The 21,008-nt window shown below is 41.0% G+C and overlaps 1 protein-coding gene across 4 annotated transcripts in view; it reads right to left on the reverse strand.

Annotated features, from left to right (window-relative positions):
• The window catches only part of NDST2 (N-deacetylase and N-sulfotransferase 2), a 126,259-nt gene that overhangs the window by 28,735 nt on the left and 76,516 nt on the right, over positions 1-21,008 (reverse strand). The gene's annotated exons all lie outside the window — the stretch shown is intronic.

Genomic DNA, 21,008 nt, shown 5'->3' on the forward strand with positions numbered 1-21,008 from the left:
AAACATTGTGAAAATCACAGCCACATTGCAATGAAATTGCCATGCTCTTTTTGGGCTCTGGCCATGTGTTTCAGCTAACATGCACTGCCAGTCAAATCCTGCCATGAGAGACTGCCTAAGGAATACAAAATTCACATCAAAGACACAAGAAACACTAATGGTGCCCATGCTGCTCTGACAGACAGGGCTGCAGCCTCCAGCCAGCTCTGTGTTTTGCTTGGGCAAGTCCCCATGCAGGAAAAGCCTCTCAGTACAGACTTGTGCTGAGCCAGAAAGCAGCCAGCTGACCAGCAGGCTTGAAATGTGCCAGTCTGAGGTAAGAGGAGATGACCTGTGTGATGAAGTAATAATTATTTTAATTCTTTTATTATCACCCCTAGACAGGTAAGTAACTTCACACCTTCTGCAAGCGCAACAAACTGCAGTCCATGCTAAACAGATCTGCATGCACTCCTCTCATCCCAGCCTGGTGGAAACCCAACTGCAGCCATGAATTTACCCTTGTGCCAGTGCAATGAAGTCTGAAGACAACATGAAGGCAGAGATCTTGGAGAGGCTGGCTCCAGGCGAGCTTCGCAGAGGGCTGCACAGAGACCTCAGGATTCCTGCAAGGGTCTTGGTGTTTGGGTACATAATAGATACCTTTGTTTGCAGCAGATCTTTGTTCCCTTGCTCTTTTATATTACAAAAAGAAATAAACAACAGGTTTACTCCTTCACATGCCAGTGACAGAGGCATGGCCCAGCACTGCCTGTTAGCAACCAGTCCCTTCCCTGAAAACAAAAAGATCCTCCTCATAAGAGCTCCCAGGAAATCTCGTTTTCAGCTCCCTGCCTTCTCCCCATCATAATACACTCACTGCTTAGGGTCATTACAACTGACCTTATTTTCCAAAGCAAAGGAATTTCAGACTTTTACACTGGTGTATTCCCTCAAGTTAAATGTCAGAACCACAAGCTTCCACAAGTTTCACAGCCTCAGCATAGGACAAATTTGGGAAAGGAAAACAGTTTGTTGTCTTTTATTTTCAGCCTGCTAAAGATCTCCAAATAAGGAACCTGAAGAATTGTTAAAAATCAAATAAATAAAATTTCAGCCTTCAGCAGTCAATGATGCTGCTTAATAGAAATAACAGGTAGCTTGGCAGGAGCACACCTCTGCTGAAATGAAAAGGAAAGACTACAGGTATTATAGCAGTGGAAGTCCTCACACAAGTCAGAGCTTTCCACCAGCTAAGGGGATGTAAGTGCTTTGGGGATGCACAGGTCTCTGTAATGCAACTGCTCACCAGAGAGAAAGGAGGCACCTTCCTCAGAGATAACTGAAGGGAAGTATCCATTGCTCCATTTCACATGGTACTGAGCCTTTCAAGCCTAGGGATCAGGCCACCAGAAGAATAGCATTGTCATTCTGGCCATACCTCTCCTTCTGTTTTGTGCCTTTCCTGAAGTCTCCCTAGGGCCCAAGGCAACAAGTCTGTGCCCACTCTGACCCTCACCCTTTTCCCACAGCAGGGGATAATGAGACAGCAGCTCCTCTCTGCACCCAGACACGCAGAGCTGTGGGACAGAGGGCCAGAGACAGTGCAGGCTAGAGCCTTGCAACACAAAGGCAGTCCAAGCTGCTCTACCAACCCCCCCAGGTGGAAAGTAAATTCTTCAGTCACCCCAAAGGGAGGGAATACACCATCTTCAGCCTCCTGCTTTCATCAGGAATCAACACATATGCTCTATCACGGCAGAACATCTCCAGCTTAGCTGTGGGAACAGGAAATAGATGCAGTTCCTTCCGCATTAGATATGGACAAGAATCACATTTCCATTCTCTCATGCTCCTTGCTTATCACAATTCAGATCAACTATTCTACTGCAAAAAGCAAACCGTCTTCTCTGGTGATTTCTCCTAAGTAACTTAATCAAGTGGGGAAATACAGTCAAACTGGCAAACCCAAGATAATTCAGTGTCAGTCAGAGTTGAAGCATCTTAATATAGAATGTATATTATGAAAGTTTATCTGTAATTTACGAAAGCAGCCTAACCATTCTTCCTATGAGGACTTAGAAAATTTCACCTTAATTAACAAAAGGCTGATGTTGTATATTCAGTTTCTTCCTCCTGTCACATAACACATAGGAGATAATCTTTTACAATCAGTTTTATCTAGGAACATATGACATTAGGGAATAGGTTTAATACCATGACACTGAAAGTTTATCCAAACTGACACCAGAACACTAAGTATGCTCTATCAAATCTTAAAACCTCAGGAAAGCTCTTGAGGTCTTGTGTTCACCTGTCTCTGGTGTATTTACACTAAAATTCAGGGTCAGAATGTGCTGAGCTCATAAAAGAACATGTTCCCCAGCTGTGTACAGCAGCACCCTCCTGCCTGCCTCCAACTGAGATGTTCTGCTCACAAGATCTCCACCCAGTGTAATGTTCATGGCATATCTTCCAGCCTTTGCAGTACCTAATTATCCAGTTCTCTTAGTGTGATTGAAATAAGTAAGTCTCCAGGACTCAGAAAACAAAATATTTGCATTTCTGCTGGCTTGTCTATTGCAAGACAGCTCTTAACAGAACACAAATTCCTGTTAAAAAAGAAAAAAAATTTTAAAAAATTTTAAAAGGAAAAAAATAAGAAAAAAAAAAAGAGAGCCAAAAGTGATATAAGCAAACTATAAATCTGCCCAGGCAAAAAGAGTAAAAAAAAAAAAAAAACAATGGGAAGAAAAGTAAAATGAGTGTAAAAGGCATGAATTAAGGTCTTTGAAGATTACCCAGGCTGGGTGAGACAATGGTCTGGAGGCCTGGTTTTCACAAGACAGGAGCAAATCCAAAGTGCTCTACTGCCCTCTCCAAGCCTTCACGGCCATCTGGGCAATGAAAAGTCATTATTTGCTTTTTCACAAGCATTATGGCAGAAATAGATCTCAATGGGGGGCACTGCACCCACCAACAGCCTCTGAATACCCTGACCAGCCTCCACTTCCTGGACTGTGTGCTGCACCTGAAATTAGGCCAGATTCAAACCAGGCTACAAGCATGCTCTGCCTTGCTGACCTGACTGATCATTGTGCACTCACCTGGTGATTGGAGTCCAGGCTGAACCTGGCAGCCAGCACTGCCTGCCTCTGCAGTTGTGCTCTTTGGGTGCTGCTGCTGAGGGTGCTGCCTGTGCCAGCACAGGGTGGATGGAGCCCCTGCACGCTGGGGTGAGGCAGCTCCAGCCCAGTGTGGCCTTGACAGACCCCACAGCAGCTTCACACGCTGTTACTTTTCCACAGACAATGGATGTGTAAGAGACAGGAGGACAGAGACTGCTAGAGAAACAGGGTGATTAAAAGTAGTGACTGTTGTTAGACTTCCCCGTCTTCATGTGGGTGGAATTATTTAATTTTCTCTCAAACCACCTGTGTTTGCAATTGTTACAAAATCACAGGCAATGCACACTTATTTCCATACCCTACACTATGCCATGCTCACTACACAAACAACAATAATTTCAACCCCATACCTTCTGTTTCCCCTTTTCTACCTTGTTTTTAGATAATCAACTCACAAAAAAGAAACTCCTCTGAAAAGACACACATCTCAAAGAGATAAATTTTAAACTGTACTGTAATTACATGCCACTAGCTTTTAGTCTTTCTCCCATTTTCTAGACTTAATTACTAGAGTGCTATATTCTTACATTTTTAATTAGTCAACTGTTTACAAGTAGGATTTTTTCTGCTATGAAGTACTGCATCCTTAAAATATTCATTCATGCAGAATTAAGTCCAGGACCTCATTAACATCTTAATTAACAGTACCCAGGACAACTCAGGAAAAAAGCTGCCATATTTGCAATCAAATCTACCCTCTGAAAAAACTGAAGTTTCGTCAGGAAAGCTCAAGAGTTTTGAGCAAAATATAGATCTCTATTTTGGACTACAGCTGAAGTAAAACCGATCTGGCTATTGAAAACTGTAAGGTGCTCAATTATAGGTTTTGGAGAATAACTCTGCTATCTTGGGGATTCTTCCCCAAATTTACAGGTAGCAGTAGAATGCCCAATGAAATGCAATCAATTACTGAAAAATGGATTTATTTTTTATTATTAACATTAAAAATTTTATGTGTTGAAGCATGAAAATTTTCTTCCATGAAGAAATTAAATATTAAGTTTACTTACAGTTTCTGATAATGAAAAAACATGTTTAACTTTTGAGTCAAAATAATAGCATTAGTCTGTGCCATTTTACAAGTTTTTATAAGGATTTACAGGATAAAACAATTATGAAACTATTTCTGTTTCACACGTAGCAGTAAGAGACAAGGACAGATGATATCAGAAGTAGGACTTAAGAAAAAAGAAGCATGATTATGTTGATTATGAAACTTAGTCTAACACAACAATAATGTTTTCAGGGACTCCTTGGCTTTCTTAATAAATTTTAAGCTTAGTTCAAATAGGTGAACTGAAAACAGCACATCACAATTTTTTTTTTTTTTAATCAGTGATCCAATTGCCTTATCTCAGTTGGAATAGAATGAAGAGAATTGCCAGAAAAGAAAAATTCTCTCCAAGTAGAAATGTGCATCTGCCTGTCTGGCGAGGTCTTCAGCAGGACAGAGCACATTTCTTTTGGCCTAGTCTGGTACAACATACTCAGTCTGTAAATGCATTGCAGAGAGCACAGTAACTGGATCCATCACTTGCATACAACAACATAATCACTTACCAACATGTATTTCTACTAGTATGGTGGGTCTTGCACTTGTTTTTGTGGAAAGACTTGTTCCACAAAGAAAGAGACACAAAATGGTTTAACAACAGTAAGCAGATCCATCTCGTGCCTGCCTCTGTGAGCTTGTCCATGCTAGGGAATAACAGCCATGGCAGCATAATTACTGCAGTGAAGCTGGGCAATGACAGGAGTGCTGCTGAGCACCACCCAGCCTGCCCAGAGCCCTGTGTTCCTACTCCACATTCCTGCAGGTTGATCAACACAGCTGAACTTTGCCTGTGCAGACAGGCTAGCTGATGGCACTTGCTGTAATACAGACACTACTCCCCACAGCCTGGCAATTACATTAAGATAAAATGTGCCTGCTCTTTAACAGGACACAGAAAATAGCCAACTATGTGAAAAATTCTGCACTCAAAATGAAAAGGGGAATTTATAACTAATCACTGTATGAAGATCTAATGAAAACAATACTCAAAATAGGGAAAAATACACTCCATCTTGCCATACGTACTATCTCACATTAAGAAACGTGACCCAGAACAGTAGATATAAGAAAGGAAGGCTACAAAAGAGAGGCAATGAGTCAACTAAACAACGTGGGAATGATTTCTGGAAGAAACGGGTTAACAAGAGCAGAGAAAGGGAGGGAGGGAGGGTTTGGCAGCCGAGATTGGGAAACTGTTCCAGGAATACAAGCAGCAGAAACAAAATGCAAAGTGTAACCCTAACCCTAGGCAGAGCAGTAAACCCAGCCGTGGGCTAAGGCTGGTTCCAAGGAAAAAGCTGTGGAGGAAGCCATGTTGGGGCAGTTCTGTGTTCCCCTTGGGATGCCTTTTGCAGCTGCAGTGTGCCTGGAGCTCTGGGTTTTGTGGTTTTCAGGACCCTAACCCTAGGAGAGTGGGAGTGTGAGATAATTGGAGGGACACACAGCGTGTCAGAGGGGAGTAAGAGAAAGTGACAGCTGACATTGCTTAAGGAGGTACAATTGTATTGGCTAAAGACAGAATTTTCCTATGACATTAGGTCTACCTTGCCTGCATTTAAAAAAACATAGTTTCCTCTAATAACCAAAAGAAACATGGTCTAAAAGGCTCAACAACTCCTCTTCAAAGACGAATTCCACCAGAAACAGGCCAGCATGCTGACACCTTATGCATTTAGTGCTGATAGAGGAGGGCTCATACAGTCTGGACCTCTGAAATTCACCATGTCACACAATATTCCAGACACATCACAACATTACTGCATCCATATCCTGACTAAAGGAACTACTGGTTTGGTTGTGAAAAGCTAACACGCTTGCTGTACTCGCTGCGTTCATCCCTCTCCTTTGTCTAGAACAAAGTGTTCTGGAGCAATGGAAGGCTACAGCTACATCATGTAAAGAGTAAAGTTGTCTCAACTACCTTCCAACAGTGCTTTCTGCCCTTTAAATTTTGAACCATGTCCCACACAGAGACAAAAGTGGTATTAGTTAGCTGACAGTTTCGATTACCTGAATTAAAGAATAATCTCAAGAAACATTATAAACGCCGAAATTTCATCATTAATGTTCAAATCCCAAGTTCAAATGTGCTAATTGATGTCACTGAAGTAACAGATACTTTATAGTTTTCAGATCATTTAACACTATATCTTGTGCATGTATGTGATGGGAGAGAAACAACTGCATTTAGCATTCAATTAATTCAAACTCGACTTTGCAGCAACACTATAACTAAATAATTAATGCTTCCTCATAGCCTCAGATTAACACTGTATTTCCAGACATTATGTTTTCCTCCTTTTTCTACTCAACAGTGTTGCAAATGAGAGAACAAAGACAGTCTGGATCCCAACTCTGAAGTTTCCTACCTTCTTCATTGCAGACAAAACACCAGAATAAATAATTTTTAGCTAGACAGCAACTTTGAAGAGCTATGTTACTGAAAAATATATAATGATATGCATACTATAAAATTTTAGATATTAATTTTAAAAGTTAAATACTGAAATTAATTTTAACTCTAATTATTTGGTCTACTTAACTCTCATATAATTAATTTGGTAGCTAGAATATAGAATTATAGAATATAGAATTATAGCTAGAATATAGAATATAGCTACCATATTTCTACATGGTATGTAGAAATATAAAGGTAAAACATTTTTAGAAGACATGCTGTTTTCTTATACAACAAAGAAATGAAGTCTGTAAAATTCAGTGTTCATTATGAATCTGGGTTAGTCCTTCTGCAGTAATTTTGACAGTAATTTTGACAAAGTCAAAGAAATGCTTTGACTTTGTCCCCACTCTCCCGTGAAGTGCTAAGTGATTTGCAGAATATCTGTGAATGCAAGTCTTAACAGAAACCACATTCAGAGGACCTGCTGACATCTTGGTACCTACAGCAAGAATCCTGCCCCAGTGGTTTCCTGTTTATTTTTGCCCATATTCCCCATTGCCTGCCTGAATTTTTCCAAACAATTTAGTTGACACGACCAGGCAGCATCACGAGCAGCTGCCTGCCACTGGATGGAACCCAGCCTCCTCTCTGCCTGCCAGGTGCCAGCTTTGCTGCCTGACCTCCCTCTCAGCTGAGAGGGGCATGGAGAACTGTGCAAATTCACCAGTATCACCCCACCCCTCCCAGGAGAGCAGACCTTAACATCATTCTCTTCCTCAGCCACACAAGGTGACAGTCTGACAAACACATTGGTCATTTCAGCCTCAGGAAACCCAGGGACATGGCCTTGGTCTCAAGCCCTGGTGTCCCTGTGCTCAGCCAGGCTGTCCCTGGGCAGCAGTGCCACAGGGCATGGGGTTAAGGGTTATCAAGTTTTCAGCCTGAAAACATGATAACTTTCAGCTTTCTGCTACCCTCACTCAGCTCCTCCAGAGTTAGACAGGATGACTGTTTTCTAATTCCTGCATACATAAATTAAGGACCTAATTTTTGTCCTCTCACCTGAATGCCAATTTCCCAAAGCATTCAGAGAGGAAGACTCCACAGATGAGCTACAAGTGAGGATTCTGTGTTCAAGAGACCAACATTAGGAGTTGCCAGAGAAACTTCAATGCCCTGTTTGGTTTCTGTCTTTCTGTTTTTGCAGGGTTAGAAGAACAAAAGGACAAACAGCATTATCACAGGAGATGAGACAGGGTGGGACATTTAAATCTTAATTTCTCTTTGTGCACTGGTCCACAAACAGAAGAAATGGGTTCAAAGAATCTTTAAGACAGTGAGATTTCGTCATGTACTCTCTGGGAGGGAGCCAGACATCATCCTAAACACTAGGGAGTTCAAGGGTAATGAATTCCCCAGCTGACTTCAGTCCTTTACTCTACTTCTGCCTTGATGCGGTTACACATTCTGGAAATCCATCTGGAAAATGGGAACCACATGACACAAAGACGCTGAGCATCAATGTCTCTACAGCACTTTGTGAATGTATCAGAATGAATTGGTATCCTGGTGTTACCTGGGTAAAACACAAACTTCAAAACAGTGATAAGGGTGGGATTGCCACCACTTGCTGCTCTACTGCAAACACTCCAAAGAACCAGATCTGAGACAGACAAAGTCCAAAATTCTCCATCAGTTCTCAATTAGCAGAAGGACTGTAACTCAGCTTGGTTTGCTGACAACAAACCAAGGAAGAGGTGAAAATTCTCTTCCCCTCCACTGCATTTTCCAGGCTCTCATGCATTTCCTTTGCTTCACTGCTGTTATTTGCATCAAAACGGGAATCACATTCATTCAACAAGAGCCACCTCAGAGGTTAAACTACAGGCAGTGACATTTAATTTATTGAAAAGAGGGAAGACAGAGAGTTTATTTTAGGTCAAACTACTTATATGAAGAATCACCTTAGACTTTGCAAATGCTCTGCTAAGAATACAAATAGAGAGGACATATAGGAGTCCATATTTCTATGGGAGAGTTCCACTTTCCTCCACAGTGCTAAACAGAGTAGTCCACCAACTGATATAACATCTGCAGGCTGAATCAATGCCATGAATGCTTCCACCTCAGAAGTAACACCTTATCTTCTATCCCCTGCTCCTTATAGAAATACAAACCAAACAATCTATCAGTGGGAGACTCTGGAGGTTTTTATTATGTGCTCTCCCACATTCCCATCCCTATCCCCAGGAAGACTCTTTGGCCTTCACACAAATATATTCTGCATTTGAATTTTCAGTATAAAAATGATTTACTTATTCTGAAATGAAGCACACAATATAGAGTGGTCACTAAGCACCAGAAAAAGACTGAAAAGCTACAACACACTAAAGCAGAGAGGGGTAAACATCTCTCTTTGGGTTTTTCAGTTCCAAAAAGGAGAGTCTCTGCATAATCTCAGTTCATATAAGGGGTATGAAAAAGCAAGACTATGCTATGTTCATACAATACCTAACTTCACAGCCTTTTGTTTGGAAGAAGGCATCACATTGACTGAAAGCAGCTTTTCAAATAGCAAGCTACAAAACCAAATTCCTTTGAGGAATATTTTGCATTAAAAGTGGCTTCATATTTGCAGTGAAATATTCCAGCAGCAGCCATATTCTAAGAACAATGTGTGCTCCCTCATCACAAGCCCCTAGGCTGCGCTTGCTGACTCTATAGTGAATTTGTTATTGCCCTAAGAGAGCATTAGATAACGAAGAGCTCAGAGTTTTCCTTTCACTTCATGCCTGGGCTCATCATAATGTGTGCAAATAGGCTTAATCTGCAGACCTTCCCTCTTTACATCCTCTCCCTCCTGTTTTCCAACAACCCAACATTTTTTACAAATGAGCACTATCAAGTGTCTCTTTTGAAACAAGGTTATTGAAACCATCACTTTCTTTTTAGTGTTGCAGAGAATAAGACAAAGGTCCCAGCTTTCAAACATAACTGAATGCTTCTACTACTGCACCAGGTGACTCCATCACGAAGCATCAGAAAACAGGCGCCCCACAGAGCGATAACTGCTCCAATACCTGCTCCTGTCCAGCTCTGCTCTACAATTGGCACTTCATCCTGCTGCAAGAAAAATTCAGCAAGGTCCAGGTGTGAAAGGAGGTACAACAACAGGGACACATCTATATATACCCAAGTGGTAACACCAGGTTGAACAGGGGCCTTGCAATGTGAGCTTAACTGTGCCTCGAGGCAAACGGCTGCTGTACTCCTGAAACACCTCTGACATACTGCAGCCTTTTGCTGTGCCTAACATTGTTCTTCCACAGGAAGGACAGCAGCAGGGTTAACAACTTTCTGTTATATTTCATCTAAGGTGAACAGTTAATACAGCATTTCCAATAGTTTAGAGAAAAGAGAATGTTTATATTGAAAGATCATTTGTATTTTTAGTAATTTCCTTCAAATCATCAAAGCTGAAAAGCCACATGGGAGGCTGTCTGACAATTCCAACAGTGAAGTAAGATTCAAGATTTTTGGAGTCAGCAGCAGCCCTTCAGCAGGGTTCTTTGGCTCTCTTTTGGTTAAGTATGCCTATCAAAATGTACCTTTTCTCGATATCTTTGGGATTCTTGAACTGGATGGCTTATGGAAAGGCCACATCCTAAAACAATATGGAAACAAACTCACTGCAATTTTAGCTAACCTGAAACATATGACATCACTTAAACAGAGACCATCACCCTTCCTCATCCTTTATCTTTATGAGCTGAATTTGGGGAGTGAAGGGGAAGGGTAGAGAAGGTAATTGAAAACTGTGTCTACTCTTCCATAAAGCCACATTTGTGAGGGCAGGTTTTAGAGAGCAACAGTCTACACTGATGCTTACAATGCAGGCTAACCACGCAACTTATATTTGTTACTTTAAAATGAAAAACCAAAGACCATTAAGAAAAGAGGCCTGGTGAAAAGTCTCAAGTCTATGCTCCAGGCCATGCTCTTGCTTTCTACATCTGCAGTGTCTGGCCAAATTTCAGAAGCATCTGTACTATTGACATGAACGTGACTGGTTAATAAAAGAATATTTTCAAAGACCCAAATTCTGTTTAATGTGCCTTGACCAAGAGAATGGCAGTTACATGTCAGCTCAAGGATCACGAAGTTTCTTAATGACCAGAAAAATCCTCAGTGTTCCAATTGAATCTCTTTTCCAAGAAACTAAAAAAATAATGGAAATCAAACACACTGTTAACCAAAGGATCATCATTTACTAGTCTGTGGTTAAAGGAAAAATAATATGTTAAAAAATTTCGATTTCTAAGCTTTCATCTTGCTAAATATTAACTAAGCAGAACTAGCTTTGCTCTTGAGATGCAAACGAGAATTTATATTGCTGTGTGACAAAACACTAATAATTGTGGTTTAGTCCTCAGAAAACATATAAGGCATCTTCTGATTTTTTTAGATGTTCTCTATAATGGGTCTGATCTTTACAGTGATTTCATCAATTACCAATATTGCTGAGATCTCTTCATGTACCAGTCAGGTAGCCAAGACAATGAAGGTTCAAGGGAGTGTCTATTTATAGTGCATCATGAGCAGCAGCCTAGGCAAAGGCGTGTGCAGCTACAACCACCTTCCCCGTGCTACTCAAGTGCAGTAATGAGCCACCACTTCATCACAGGCCAGATTTCATCCTCCTCCAGCACATTTCAGAACATGAATTTAACCCAGCAGCAAGGTTAGATGCAGAGACGTTCTGTGGGGAGGGAAAGGGAGAGCAAAGGGAGGCAGAGGAGAAGGAACTAACAAAGAGCTTAATGAGCAAAGAACTATAGCAGGCATATCAGTATGAGATACAAGCCCTGCCAACTCCACTTAGTGCACTGCCTAATACAGTCACTGAATAGCAGCTCCTCCATCCTCCTCTCAAAGCATTGTCCTTGCAGATAATGACTGGTTAACAAGCAGTCAAACAGCAAGGCATGAAAGAAAACAGTGTTTTCTTGTAACAACCTAGGTAGCACTTAGACAAGTAACAGCGAAGATAGGCACAAAGATTCAAATTCCTACCTTTAAAAGTGAAATCCTTACATGCAGTTACTCTATCCAAAGAGGTCAGACAGTCAGCAACCCAAGGAAAGACACAGAGCCAAATGGAAAGCAAGAAAGCCTGAGAAGTGGTCTTCACAAAAATCATACAGTGAGCTGGCCTTTCTGGGGAAGGGCAGCTGGGCTGCACAGTTGGTAGATGGATAAACCATTAGTACCAGTGGCTGCCTTCCCTTTAATCAGTGCTGCCAAAATCTCTCACATTTTGTCAACCTAAGGATGCTGTAATTTTAAGCACAGGCAAATGGAAAAATGTAAATAAATTCATGCTATTAAAAAGAGCACGTTAGTGCTGAGCATAAGCATCATTAACGACTAGCTGCTACACCATACAGCAGCTACAGGTAGGTGGTGGGCAAAGCACAGTCCCACGTAAACAATCCAAAAGCACAGCTCCCTTCCCCCCAGAATCTATCTTGCCTTGCAACTCCTCTCTGAAAAGCTTCCATGTCACTCCCTGAAATCTCAGGAACAATGAGAGGAAAGTAAGGAAGATGGTGTGCAAAGGAAGACACGGTCCAGTGCAAAGGAAGGCATGGTCCAGTGCTCAGCTTCTCGTGGCACACGGCAGATTCAAGATGCGACCCAGGGTGGGAACAGCTCCTCCACTCCTTCCTCCTCTTTACACACTGTGCATCTAATCACGGTGGGGCGCTGAACTCCATTTGCACGGCAGACAATGGGATCTGGCAGCAGTTCAAAGGCATTTATAGCAAAGTGACTGAACAAGCTCAGTGCTGGCGCAGGCAGGCGAGCACGCAGGGCGCCCCACTTCCCTCCCTGTCACTACCCAGGCTGCAAAGGCAGGTGCTGCACCATGGGCAGCCAGCTCTCCTTTTGTTCCAGTGGCAAGAGTGAAGGAGGAAACCGAAAAGGTGCCACCACCAAGAACAGCAGCACCTAAACCCACATCAATAAGGTAGAGGGAGGTGGGGAGTGAGTGGGGGAAGAGGAGGGAGAGGCAGACAGAGAAGAGAGAGGCTGGCAGGCAGAGGGAGAGCAAGCAAGGCAGGCAAAGGGGGAGAGCGAAAAAAGGGAGCCCACAGACAGCAGTGCCTGGCACCCTGACAGCCTGCTGCCAGAGTTCATCTTCTGAAGCTGTCACGGGTTTATGGATGCCTCTAGACTGACAAGTTGACAAGATGAAAGAAACTACACTCAGAAAATGTATTCAGCAGCAGTAAATTGCTTCTCTTGCCCTAATGTGGTTTGCAGATTCACTCAGGGAACTGATCTCATTTGGGGCGGTGCAGGGAGCAAATCAACTATGTATATTCAGACACTATTATTAGAATCTGGAGACTGGAATAAAGCTACAGAGGGACAAAGAAAAATCACCTTCTCGTGCACCACTAATAAAAAATTAACATGTTAAAAGAACAAATACATAAATCTCAGATTATGCTCTGTCCCTGTGTAAGCACTTTTGGTAGCAATGGTTGGGGGGTGGGGCAGGAGCTAAACTCCTGAAAGCCTGGCACAAGAGGGGCTCTCTACTTCAAAAGGTAACAGGAAACGGTGCTGTAGAGAAGCAGAGAGACAGGCAGGAAAGGAGGCACTTCCTAGCACAGCAGCATAGACTGCTCTTCAAAGATGCAATGCCCCAGGTATGCTCAAAGTTGTATCCTTTCCCAGGGTTTGGGAGTAGAGAGTTTTCAGACAGGATGACATACTAGCACACATCTCTAGAGGAGTTCCTATAACAGGAGCTGACAGTGCACAGCAAACACTTCTGTAGCAAGACAGGGCGACCTTAATGCAATGGAATGTTGCAGGGTAGTAGAGAGCACTCGGGAAGAGGCCTGAATCTCACCGATTCATCAAATGCCATCTCTGTTATAAGGTGAAAAAAGCACCTCCTAAAAATTTTATCCTGACGATAACAAACTAAAAACTAAAATCAGAAACAAGGGTCAGGCACCAGGCTCTTGGGTTTACCTACTATAATTTAACCTGCTTTTGTAGAATGTCCAGCTTTAAGGTATGCCTTAAAGATATTTCCTACTGTCGCATTGTTTTGGCAGGACCAAAAAAAAACCTCCTGGAAGCTAAGGTAGAAAATGTTTTAAAATGTTTATTAAGAGTAAATTACTTTCCTTTTGAATTAACAATAAAACTAATTCTGAATAGGCACACAATAGGTATTCTTTCTGTCCTACAATGGCACAAAGATTTGCTCGGTGTTTTTTAATCCTACAAGATATATTACAAAAACATTACATTACCTTATATTACAAAAAAGCACAAATTCTTCATTCACTTATTTAATATGAAAACTGAAAAAAAGCACTGAAGTATTTCAAAAGGGAAAGCACAAAGCCACAAAGATATTTATTGCTAAGCGGTGAATAAAAGACGAGGTGCTGAGGGATAAGGATTACACACGTAAAACTAGAGTTGCTGTTCTAATCAATCAATGAAAGATAAATGGAAGTTGAGCTCCTTTGAAAAATGCTGTTTCCACATCGAAGAGAGGAGACAATTCTCTATTTTGCCTCATTCAAAAAAAAAAATCATCTCACATACATGTCATGCTACAATGCAGCACTGCGAATCTGCAAGCCTTTGTGAACTGCAGATGGATAATGCTGACAAAAATTTTCATAGAATCATAACCTAAAACCATTACATTTTTGAGCTCCCATCTATGCCAGTAAACAAACCCTTTCCATTCAAGCTGCAGTATGCAAACAGCAGATGTTGGAAATCTCTTGGTACTCTCACTAATCACAAAGATGACAGAAAATTCTGACTCCACACAACAAAGAACCAGTTTTTAGAATAACTGAGATTTTCATGATGGGTTTCCACTATACACTTAATACACCTTTCTCCAGTCTCCAGTGTTTTATAGAGATTTAGGCTTACTGGACACTTGCTGGCAATCTTTTCAAATCTATTAGTTTAGAAAACATTAGAAAGAAGAATTACTACTGCTCCATATCCATGAAGACAATTAACTTTTGCTCGCTGCCTAAAGTCACAACTTCAGTATTTCTCTCAAAGGCTACACTTCCTCTTCTTCATCCTCCTTGACCAAACCTCCTGCCCTTTCCCATGCCCCACCAACTCCCACAACTATTCCACAGTGTTCCCTAGATCAATGGCAACTAGAGGAATAACTTAGCCCAATTGAGGTTAAGCACCATTTAGGGGCAAGTACATGAACTACGTCTTCATGCCAGCAGGTAGTTCTGGTGAGATTTCAATGGTATTTTTCTACACAGTTCAGTCCTAATTACCCTACCACAACACAATAATGCAGCTCTGCACAGTGTTGGCTTGTGGTGATGTTTTCCAAAGAGCCCTGGAAACAAAGGGGGAAATTACGAATATTGCTACCAGCTAACAAACAGTCTCTACTGCTGCTCAATTTAAGGACAGACTCTCCTTCCAGGCAGCTTCCCACTCATTGGGATAACCCTGTAGGTCTTTCAATAACATGCCCAGTGCTGACTGTGATATACAAGGCCTTTCTGACACTACTGCATGATCTTTATATTTGATACTCAATGCATTTTAATCACAGAGACAGCAGGAGCACAGTTGCAGAATTATAAAACACCAGAGCAGAGGGTCTCCATCAGAATCAGCAGACTACTTCTGAGGGGTCCAAGAAAACATCACCAAGAAAATTAGGCCAATCCTCAGAAGCTTTAATTCCATGTAAAGGTGTCAGTATCTTTATTAGGTAATTTTTTTTTTGGATTTGTGAATTAAAACAGATTGAAAAGGTAATTTCTGTGAGGGTAATGCCCAGAAAAATGAAAACAAATTCAAAATATCTAGTCATGATTCAGATGAAAGTCTCTCTTCTGTCACTGGCTGAAATTGTGCATGCTGCAGTATTTATGGACCAGCCAGTATCTTTCCTCTACTTCTAATACCCATAATCTGGAAAACTCATCTAAAAATCAGAACCAACAATTCAGAGAAAGAAAGATGTCTTTTAGAGTCCCTACACCTTAAAAAAGAATCATGGTTTTTACAAAAATGTTAACAGTATTTGCAGTATTTCCACCTCACCAGGGTCATACTGTATAATGGCATAATTTCTAAGATGTTGATAAAATCCAAACTGCTTGCTGTGTTTTATATCAGCTTAAAAGAGCACATGATACCAAAGTAAATACGTTTCAACTAAGTGGCCTGAGATTGTAAAACACCCAATCTTGAAACATTAAATAAAAAACCAGCAAAATCCAACTGTCCAAGCAAATCTGCTAACAGACATATACTGAAATCCTAACTTCATAAAGCAGGACACTTGATAATCCTCTCTGATGCCTCTCATTCATTGAGCTATACTACAATGTTTACTTGAATTTTCACTAAGACTTTAAACAGCTGGACAAAACACATTTTTCATGCCCTGCCATGCTCAAAGGGTATGTTTTTCTGTTACATGTTTTTCAAAATACCTCAGGCTTATTATGGTTCTCACACTGATTTCACTTAAGAAACAGTGAAGGCCTAAGTGGTTCTGGCTACCAAGACACAGTAAGACATGTGCTTAGCTTACATTATTTGAAATTTTTTTCTTGATCAAGCCTTAGTTGTAAGTCATCATGACACAAGAGCACTGATAGTTCTATCTTAAACTCCAGAGAGAAAGACATAAATCTAGAATGGTTTATGGTAAAGTGCCAAGTAAGAATTACTCACCCAAGTTCTTCAGTCTCTCACACACACACACAGACACACACACACTCCCCATCCCCAGTCTACCCTGTTCACAGATCTTGTCCCCCCAAGGGCTCTGTCCACCATCTCATTAACTCAATTTACCATATTCACAGTTGAAGACAACACACAGGATATAAGGTAGCCAGTCCCATAAATCTTGAAATTCTCACTGAAGCCAGTGAAGACCAAACATATTTGTGTGTAAATTTCCCTGAAAAAATACCAGCAAAGATAGATTACTATTGAGGTACTTAAATACTGCACTTACTAGTTGAAAAAAGTTTATTTCCTTTGAGTTTCTCCATTCTTCCTCACCCAAATATTGATAGAGAATATATATTACCTCAGCTCTTTTCAAAAAGATACTTGGGCACAACTCAGATTTTCTAGGGATCACTAAGGGAGAAGGTAAAACTTCTCATGCATCTTAGCAGCTGTGGAAGGGATAGAAGATTCAAGGATGCACTTAACCCAGCCAATATCTGCTTGTTAACAGAAGAATAGTTTCCTCTCCTGAATTTCCTCTAACTAAGGATAACAGAGATCCACCCAAAGCACAAGGAAAACTACAATTAAACCCAACAAGAGCTTATTGCCTTAACAAGCCATGTGAACATTGCCAGAATGGAGGCTGGGATTGAGCTGAGAAAGGAGATCGACTTTGCAGACTTGAGTAGGTAGAATCTCTTCAGCTTCAATCAAGTCATTTTATTTGCACATATTTTGGTAAACTTCTAGTTGGCTTGAATGTTCATGTCACCTCTGGTGAAATCTACCCTACCTGAAATTCAAAGACAGATATGTCACATTATCCTTTTTTTTTTGTCCTGGCACTGAAACAGAAAACGAGTGGTTCTTGAAAAGGTCCTTCTTGCCACTCTGGTTGTAGTTGATGTTGGAATTAAGAGGGGAAACAAAACAAAGCAAAACAAACAAACAGCAAAAGGTCTGTATCCTAAAAGCACACCTCTGTCTCTAACAGCAGGAGACAAGTGAACCACTATCCACTCCATTTGGAATGAGTGCCTATCCAGCAAGGCAACAATTTATGAAGCCAGAATAAACATGTGAGTGAAAACTCTTTTCTTTTTCTTCAGTGAAACAAAGAGGCTTTGTAATTGGTACCAGTTATATAATTAAAATTCATGTGAGATGGCAGTAGAGGGAACAAACAACCCTTCATCCCATTAAGAAACTAAAGGTATCAGTACCTGAGGCACCATCAGCCTTTGATGACATGGATTACTCTCAAGTGGACCTCCATACACTCCCTCTGCACTCTGATTTAAGGCTGGGCCTGGCCCCTGCTCTCTGCCTGAACTTTGCTGCAGGTATATCTGTCTGCAGCCCTGCCTCTGGCTTCATCTCCTGGACTGACTTAGGCTGTAGGAAGCTCTTCTTCTGAAAGATCCCTCATATACATGGTGTAACGTGAACCCAGTTCTGCCTTTGGCCCTGTCTCCTGGGTGGCCTTTGGACCCACAATGCTGCTTTGTCTCCAGGCCTGTCTTAAACTCCTGGATGGAATCTCATTGCTCCCTCTTAGCTGGGAGTGTCAACAAACTCTGTCACTAGGGGCCAGCTCTGCCTGCCATGCTCAGACCCTGTGGACCTGTGCCCCATCAGTGGTGGCACTGCTGCACTGGGGTCACCTTTGTCTTCTGACTTACCTCAGCTCCTAGCTCGTGCTGTACACTCACAACAGGCTGGTGCATAGCGGTTGCAGGAACAAATGTAAAAATCAATGGAAGCAATATTCATCTCTTAACTGTCAGCTGCCCAGGTCTTTTCTGGGAAGCCCTCCAAGTTGTCCATAATCAAAACATAAGTTGATTTCTGAAGCCTTTAAGCATGGCCTTCAGACAGACCTTGGCAGTTTGGTGTGGGTCCTTGGACCAACAACTTTAATACCAGATACAGTAAATAAAATCTGAGAGACTAACAGAGCTTTGTAATATATTAAGCACATGAATCATTTTGTGAAAGAAGGTGAAAGAAAGGAAGAATATGCATCTGCATTTATAGAAGAAAACCTAACAATAATGTGTTACTTTTAATCTTCCATGTTAAGGGAGGGGAAAAGCTCTTAATATATTGAACGCAGCATTCCCCAGCCATGATATTCATTTAAAATGCATGATGAACAGGGTAAAAAGGGTCAGAGTTAAGCCATTCAATTGACAAACAGATGATACATCCAGAAGGGAGGAACAGGCCCCCACAAAGCACCCTAAGTCATGCCCTTCTGCTTTGTAATTAATTATTTGTTTCTGTTCAGCTGTGCTCACATTTCTTACCTCACAGATCTCCAAGGCCCACTTGGGGACAAAGTATGCTTAAATGGAGGAAAGGATAATGAGGTTAGTGGGTATGGCTATGCAGTTGCTAGTCTTACATGGTCTTTCCACTTCATAGTGCTTACAATTTCAGGTAGTTAATTAATTTTTGTATTAATATTTAATACTTGACAGACTCATCTTCAGCAATAGCCAATCCTTAAAAATGATGTAAATTGTAGCTGGCAAAAATCCACAATGAATGTGCCAGTTCTCAAACGTCAGACCAATAAGCTAATTGAAATGTTTAAAACTAAATCCTGTCCAAGCACTAGAATTCATCCCTATTGAATAAATGTGGCACAATGTCATGAAGGCACACTATTTAAATAAACTAGCACACCTCTGGAGATGCTTCGAGGACAGCACCCCTTTGATAATATTAGGTCAATTCCACAAAGTTTCAGAGGAACTGGTTTACTGCAACCTGCTCCAGACATGGAGATGAAGAACTGGTGACTGCAAAGGTGACTGACCTGGCAGACAAATCCTCATTAGAACCAACTAACAAAACAAACACAGGTAGGAACAAGAAAAAGTTAAAATATAATAGAAAAGAAGTTATTTGCCCCTCTATTTCTGCTACAACTGAATAGAGTTGAGATATCTCACAGGAAAATAAAGACTTTTGGGAAAATAAATGTTTTTTGAAAAGTATGCTACAGGCATTTTGGCACTCACTTTCTGTAATTTAACTGTGGGATATTGCTGGCATAGGCAAGAAGCATTAAGACATTAGTCTTAAGCAATTAGTAAGTATTGCTAAGGATGAACTAACCATGTACTAGTACAAGGAAAGCCTAAATTCCACTTTTAGATTAATAACAATAACTTAAAATTTCCAATAACTCTGCTTTTATGTAGAGTGAAATGGATTCTGTATGGACTGCCTGGCTGTATATTCTAACTGCATGGCCCCCTTTCCATCTCCTATAATTTCTACATTTCTGCTGTCTGTCCCATTTTCTACCCTTTGCGTCAATGAAATCAGTGGTGTAGTAGCAATTTACTGTGGCTCTACCTTAAGTCAGACATTGCTCTCCCTTTGCTCTTCTAGCCATGCTGTCATATACACACTGACACTAGCAGAACACATGAAGTGTTCCATTAATATTTTGACTCTCTCACTTATTATAAATATCTATCAATGTGAAAGTTACACCAAATGTCTCTGGAAGTACATCACTATTCAAGCTGAGTAGAATGCTAATGTGGTCACTACACACTCATTCTACTCCACATCAAATTTTTGTGCAATTTATTCTTTTTAAAACCTTGAGTTTGCAAACTCACCTGCAGCTTCTTGTACCAGTTTACTCTTCACAAGAATGTACTGCAAGTATACAAACATGTATCACACATTTCAAGGAATTTTTGTTCCTTTACTAGTCTCTCTGCAAATATCACCTACAAAACTGATAAAAAGTTTACAGGAGACAAGATTTAGTATTTGAATCACACTGGAAGGAGTTATGATAACAAGGCCACATCACCTACATAGGTCATACCTCTCTTCCAAAATCCTTTAATCCAATCAAGACCTAAGGACTCTTGTCTAATGTCTGTAGAAAACTCAGGGTTATGGTTAGGGTTGTGAAAAAGCATAAAGCTGCAGTGTGAGTGGCTGCCAAAAGAAAGTGAGACCTGGGTGGAAATCAGCCTGGGAAGAAATCTTTCATTTGGGCAACAGTATCAGAGCCTTAACAGGAAAATTCAGTGAAGTTCAGCTTCTAGTTGACATACAAAGGAATTTAGAATTGTAGCCTATGTAGGGCTCAAAGAGCCCAAAGTCTTTGTTTCAGCATATCCACCTTTCCTTTCCTCACCACCTCAGCTACTGTACACTGAAACTCAGCACTAAGCACCAGCTCTGTAATCTCCTTTCCATAAACCCAGGCTACTTGCCTAAGTCATGAGCAGTTCCATCCTCCCTTCTCTGCCCCCGATTTTCTGCAGTTAAAGCCATAGTGGTCTACTCAAATAAAGCAATCTGAGAAATCCATACAGCACTCTTTAAGGCATGAAAAAGTATTTCAATCAGATTTGTTCAGCACACATACAGAACTAAATCATCCCTGTTCTTTCCAAGAAAACAATCTGAGAACCTTTCACTGGACCACATCATCAGTCTTTCTACTGCACTGATTGTCCACTCCTAAGACAGGATTAACACTTTTTAAAGTATATTAGCACCTGAAAATCATAAATATTACAGGAGGCTGAATCTCTGCAAGTTTTCCGTCAGAAAACCT

The sequence above is a fragment of the Melozone crissalis genome, unplaced genomic scaffold (assembly GCF_028551555.1).
Source record: "Melozone crissalis strain CALT ecotype California unplaced genomic scaffold, PUWL_Pcris_2 ptg000019l_1, whole genome shotgun sequence".
NCBI classification, from domain to species: Eukaryota; Metazoa; Chordata; class Aves; order Passeriformes; family Passerellidae; genus Melozone; species Melozone crissalis.